The sequence below is a fragment of the Haematobia irritans genome, chromosome 2, assembly GCF_050003625.1.
Source record: "Haematobia irritans isolate KBUSLIRL chromosome 2, ASM5000362v1, whole genome shotgun sequence".
NCBI classification, from domain to species: Eukaryota; Metazoa; Arthropoda; class Insecta; order Diptera; family Muscidae; genus Haematobia; species Haematobia irritans.
The window spans coordinates 29,622,845-29,629,344 of NC_134398.1; the positions used below are offsets into that span (position 1 = coordinate 29,622,845).

General features: G+C 28.3%; 2 non-coding genes across 2 annotated transcripts; both read left to right on the forward strand.

The window, feature by feature from the left end:
- Positions 1-214: 214 nt before the first annotated feature.
- TRNAT-AGU (transfer RNA threonine (anticodon AGU)) lies at positions 215-288 on the forward strand. The gene has a single exon. It is a non-coding gene; the product is annotated as a tRNA-Thr (tRNA).
- A 501-nt stretch (positions 289-789) lies between these two features.
- Positions 790-863, forward strand: TRNAT-AGU (transfer RNA threonine (anticodon AGU)). Its single transcript has one exon. It is a non-coding gene; the product is annotated as a tRNA-Thr (tRNA).
- The last annotated feature ends 5,637 nt before the right edge of the window (positions 864-6,500 follow it).

The following is a 6,500-nucleotide window of genomic DNA, read 5'->3' on the forward strand; positions in this document are numbered from 1 at the left end:
ATTTATATGACACACATTTATATGACACAGAAGTACTCAGTTCCCTTCACTTTTTATTTGTATTGCAATTTTTATTTTTGATATTGCCGTCACTGAAAAAAGTGGATGCTCTGCACATATTTCCTGGCAATATCTTATAGTTATAGTGCAATGTTAAGAATTTTTCCAATTAACCCAAAAATATAAAATTATGTGAATATTCCCGCAATCATATGGCGCCGTGGCTTAGTTGGTTAAAGCGCCTGTCTAGTAAACAGGAGATCGTGAGTTCGAATCTCGCCGGGGCCTAATTACTGTGGAATTTACATTTTTTCCATGAATCATGAAGAATTCAAGCAGATAGAGTTGTTCTAAGTCTTTGTTGGTGTAAAAGAAAGTTATATGTACAGACAAAGAGCAATGTCATCAAGAATATAATAAAAAATTGATAACAATTTGATTTATGATAGTGTATAAAAGGGCCAATTGGTGCCCACTGCAAAAAAACGTGACCAAAGTCGATCCCTGTAATCAATTAATGAGTTAAAATGTGGCAGGCAGGTAATTTAAAATTTTCTTCCAATATGACACTAGCATCTAAAATCGTTTTAATCAATTATTAAATGTTTTTGAATAACTATATATATTAATTTTATTAATTTTCCTTATTTTGGGAGAAAATTCATTAATGATAAGATGTGGCAGATATGATATTTGAAATTCATTGAAAATATCATAAAACTTCTATGGAAATATTAGATAATTACTACAGAAATTTTCATTGAATGAGACTTATATTGCACAACACATGGCGCCGTGGCTTAGTTGGTTAAAGCGCCTGTCTAGTAAACAGGAGATCGTGAGTTCGAATCTCGCCGGGGCCTATCCAGCTATAAAGCGGGAATATATAATTTTTATAGTTATGTGGAGATTAGCTCCAGTAGTAAAATTGGGTTACAAGATATAAAATTATGACAAAATTTTCTATAGAAATAAAATTTTGACAAAATTTTCTATAGAAATAAAATTTTGACAAAATTTTCTATATATATAAAATTTTCTATATATAAAAAATTTTCTATAGAAATAAAATTTTACAAAATTTTCTATGGAAATAAAATTTGACAAAATTTTCTATAGCAATAAAATTTTGACAAAATTTTCTATAAAAATTAAATTTTGATAAAATTTTCTATATAAATTAAATTTTGAGAAAATTTTCTATAGAAAAAAAATTTTTAAAAAATTTTCTGTAGTAATAAAATTTTGACAAAATTTTCTATAAATGAAATTTTTATGGTTTTTCTATAAATAAAATTTTTCTTTAAAAATACAATTTTGACAAAAATTTCTATGGAAATAAAATTTTGATAAAATTTTTCTGTTGACAAATTTTTTTTTTGATAACATTTTTCTACAGAAAATTTTCTATAAAACAAACTTTTTACAAAAATTTCTATAGAAATAAAATTTTGACAAAATTTTCTATATAAATAAATTTTTGATAAAATTTTTCTACAGAAATAAAATTTTGACAAAATTTTCTATATAAATACATTTTTGATAAAAGTTTTCTACAGAAAAAAAATTTGAACAAAAATTTTCTATGGAAATATAATTTTTAAAAAATTTTCTATAGTAATAAAATTTTGGCAAAATTTTCTGTAGAAATAAAATTTTGGCAAATTTTTTTTTGATAAAATTTTTTTACAGAAAAAAAAATTTGGACAAAAATTTTCTGTAGAAATAAAATTTTACAAAATTTTCTATGGAAATAAAATTTTACAAAATTTTCTATAGCAATAAAATTTTGACAAAATTTTCTATAGAAATAAAATTTTGACAAAATTTTCTATAGAAATAAAATTTTGACAAAAAGTTTTTTTGAAATAAAATTTTAACAATTTTTTCTATAGAAATAAAATTTTAACAATTTTTTCTATAGAAATAAAATTTTGACAAAATTTTTCTACAGAAAAAACATTTGGACAAAAATTTTTATAGAAATAAAATTTTGACAAAAAGTTTTTTTTGAAATAAAATTTTAACAATTTTTTCTATAGAAATAAAATTTTAACAATTTTTTCTATAGAAATAAAATTTTGACAAAAATTTATATAGAACTAAAATTTTGACAAAAATTTATATAGAAATACAATTTTGACAAAATTTTCTATGGAAATAAAATTTGACAAAATATTCTATAGCAATAAAATTTTGACAAAAAGTTTTTGTTGAAATAAAATTTTAACAATTTTTTCTATAGAAATAAAATGTTAACAATTTTTTCTATAGAAATAAAATTTTGACAAAATTTTTCTACAGAAAAAACATTTGGACAAAAATTTTTATAGAAATAAAATTTTGACAAAAAGTTTTTTTTTGAAATAAAATTTTAACAATTTTTTCTATAGAAATAAAATTTTAACAATTTTTTCTATAGAAATAAAATTTTTACAAAAATTTATATAGAACTAAAATTTTGACAAAAATTTATATAGAAATACAATTTTGACAAAATTTTCTATGGAAATAAAATTTGACAAAATTTTCTATAGCAATAAAATTTTGACAAAAAGTTTTTTTTTGAAATAAAATTTTAACAATTTTTTCTATAGAAATAAAATTTTAACAATTTTTTCTATAGAAATAAAATTTTGACAAAATTTTTCTACAGAAAAAACATTTGGACAAAAATTTTTATAGAAATAAAATTTTGACAAAATTTTCTATAGAAATAATATTTTGGCAAAATTTTCTATAGAAATAATATTTTGACAAAATTTTCTATAGAAATAATATTTTGACAAAATTTTCTATAGAAATAAAATGTTGAAAAATTTTTCTATAGAAATAAAATTTTGACAAAATTTTCTATATAAATAAATATTTTCTACAGAAAAATTTGGACAAAAATTTTCTATGGAAATAAAATTTAAAAAAAAAAAATTTCTATAGTAATAAAATTTTATTTTTGGTTTTAGTCCAGCTCAAGGTCATTAATGAAAAAACTCCAGATGTTTTTTATTCGAGTTTTACTTTATTGAAGCCAATATTTCGATTTGACATCGTCAATCTTCATCAGGGCCAGGTACTAAACAAATCTATATATATATAAAATTCAATCTATGTTTGTTTATTTGATTGTTTGTTTGGTTGTTTGTATGTTCCGAGTTGGCTCCGCAACGGCTGAACCGATTTACTTGAAACTTTCAGAGATCGTAGGGGGCGTTCATGTGGTGAAAATAGGGTACCTCATTTTTTGACACCTGGTCGCGGAGGGGGACCTCACCTTTGTCGGACTTTTTGAAAATTGGAGCAAAGTTGACGGATTTGCTTGAAATTTTCATTGAAGGTTGGGTTTGGTATCTAGACAAAGATCCGCTACTTTATATTTCGATATTTGGGGCGGAGGGGGACCTTCCCTTTGTTCGACTTTTTTTTAAAGTACAGTGAAAAAACTATAATTCTCTAAATTATCTGAGATTTACAGAGAACATGCGGTGAGGTTATGGAATTAATATGGGGTACCTGATGGTTTCATATGTGGACGGGGAGGGGGACCTCCCCCTTGCCCCACTTTTTTAAACTTGGAACAAAATTATGCGATTTGCTTGAAATTTTCATTGAATGTTGGGGTTGGCATCTAGACAAAAATCCGCTACATCATTTTTCGATATTTGGTCGGGGAGGGGGACCACCCCTTTGCCCGACTTTTTTTTTTTAAGTACAGTGAAAACAAAACTAAACTCCCCCGACTGAAATTTTACGAAAAAAATGGGTTATGAAATTTATATCAGGTTCTTGATTTTTTAATAAAAATACAAGGGCATAGGGAGACATCCGCTTCTCTTAAGTACATGCAGAGAAACAATTAAACTTTACCGAGTTACTTGAAATTTACAGAGGACTGGGGAGAGGTTACGATATTAATAGTTGATACCTGATTTTGTGATATTTGGACGGAAGAGAGGGCGCCCTTTTAGGCTTATAATTTGCTTGACATTTTCTGGGACGTTTACAAAAGATACGCTACATCACTTTTCGATATTTGGTCGGGGAGGAGGTCTTCCTCTAAAACTGCAAAAAAAAAAAAAAAAAAAAAACAATTCTTAAGTTTACTTGAAATTTACAAAGGCAGTGGGGGAAGGTTATGGACGAAGAGGCATCCTACCTTGCCCCACACTTGAAGGAAAGTTTCAAGAATTTTCAAACACACTACGGTGTTTTCACTACGGAGTTTGTCGATATTGTATCGGGGAAAGTGACGTCCCTTTAAAACAATAGAGCAAAATTTAAACATCTCCGATCTACTTGAAATTTACAGGGAACGTGGGAGGAGGCGATTAAATTTATACATGATTTTTAAATTAGTATATGATTTTTCGATATCTGGTTGGGGAAGGGGAAAATTGAAATAAACTTTGTCGATTTACTTCGATAGAGTAGTTGTAGTAGAGTAGAGTAGTAGAGTAGTTGAGTAGTTGTGAAATTAATGTAGGGTACGTGATAGTCCGATATCAGGTCGGAGTGGAGCGAAGGTGGGGAGAGGGTTCCCTTTTTTTCTTAAATTGAAAGTAGAGGGTTGTCCGTAAATGGGAACTCGGTACATAAGTTTATGATTTCTGCACAGGCTTCTGCCAGACTTCTTTTTAGTATAGAACTTAAATTTACATGAAATTGGCATCCAACGTAGAGGTTAGGTTAGGTTAGGTTATGTGGCAGCCCGATGTATCAGGCTCACTTAGACTATTCAGTCCATTGTGATACCACAGTGGTGAACTTCTCTCTTATCACTGAGTGCTGCCCGATTCCATGTTAAGCTCAATGACAAGGGACCTCCTTTTTATAGCCGAGTCCGAACGGCGTTCCACATTGCAGTGAAACCACTTAGAGAAGCTTTGTAACCCTCAGAAATGTCACCAGCATTACTGAGGTGGGATAATCCACCGCTGAAAAACTTTTTGGTGTTCGGTCGTAGCAGGAATCGAACCCACGACCTTGTGTATGCAAGGCGGGCATGCTAACCATTGCACCACGGTGGCTCCAACGTAGAGGGTGCATTATTTTCCAACGAAACGAACCATTTTACATATGCATATCCGCCGTATTTGTACCTATAAAGCAAGTAGTCCGATTTGTTTGAAAGAATTCAAATCTTTTCGAATTTGTTTTCAGCACGAATGATATGGTTGACTAAATTAACGCAAAATGTTCCTACAAATACGCTTCGGAAGGCGCAGCGAAGCGTGCCGGGTTACGCTAGTTTTTGATAAAATTTTTCTACAGAAAAAAATTGGACAAAAATTTTCTATGGAAATAAAATTTTTAAAAAATTTTCTATAGTAATAAAATTTTGGCAAAATTTTCTATAGAAATAAAATTTTGACAAAATTTTTTTGATAAAATTTTTCTACAGAAAAAAAAAAATTTGGACAAAAATTTTCTATAGAAATAAAATTTTACAAAATTTTCTATGGAAATAAAATTTTGATAAAATTTTCTATAGAAATAAAATTTTGATAATATTTTCTATAGAAAAAAAATTTTGTAAAATTTTCTATAGAAATTAAATTTTTACAAATTTTTCTATAGATATAAAATTTTGACTTTTTAACTACAGTTAGTGTTGGTGGTTTTTTGGTACAATTTTCTCCAATTTTTTTTTGGCTCGAGTGGCAACCTTACTCATCATTCCCCCCCATATGTTACAATATCGGCACATGCCTATTTCTTTTATACACACACTTGCCTTACTAAATTTTCTGTTTGCCCAGTCATACACATTTGTTTTGTATTTATATTTCTATAGAGAGCATACTCGTACAACACAACATTATTGACACAAGTGTTGTTGGTACCCATGCTTGTACTTAGTTGATAAGAATAGTATTTCTCTTCCATATTGGAAAATTTATTAAATAAAAAAGCCATAAAAGTTGTGTATTCAAGTAGCGGTCATAATTTTCTGGTGTCTTGGCGTATTCCTGTAATGCAAAAAATTACAGTCGAGCAGATAGACGCACAACGTTAGATCATCTAAAAATCATTCTTTGATCATGTATTAATATATCTTATATGGTCGAATTGATACATTGATATGTTGCAAACGGAATGACTAGGTTACAATACCCTATATTATGGTGGTGTTGGTACAAATATAAAATATAAATTAATATGGAAGAAGACGGTTTTTACCAAATCTTTCTACCCCCTCTACACGTTCATTGCAATGAACTTGAACCAAATCTTAATAGAGAGCAAAGTATAGAGAAACCTTATTAAAGTTTATCTCATTCTCATATATGGGGGGGAATGAGAGAAACCTCAACCTAAATACTCATATGACAACGACATAAACAAATACACTAGGTGTCTCACTTCCAGCCACAACCACTAGGTTCTGTGAAGCCAAATAAATAACACAACAACCAAGAAAAATCGATGGTGAAGCATAAGTGACTTTTTCTTAACCTACTTACTTAGGGAATTTAATATTTTTGTAAATTATTTTTAATAAT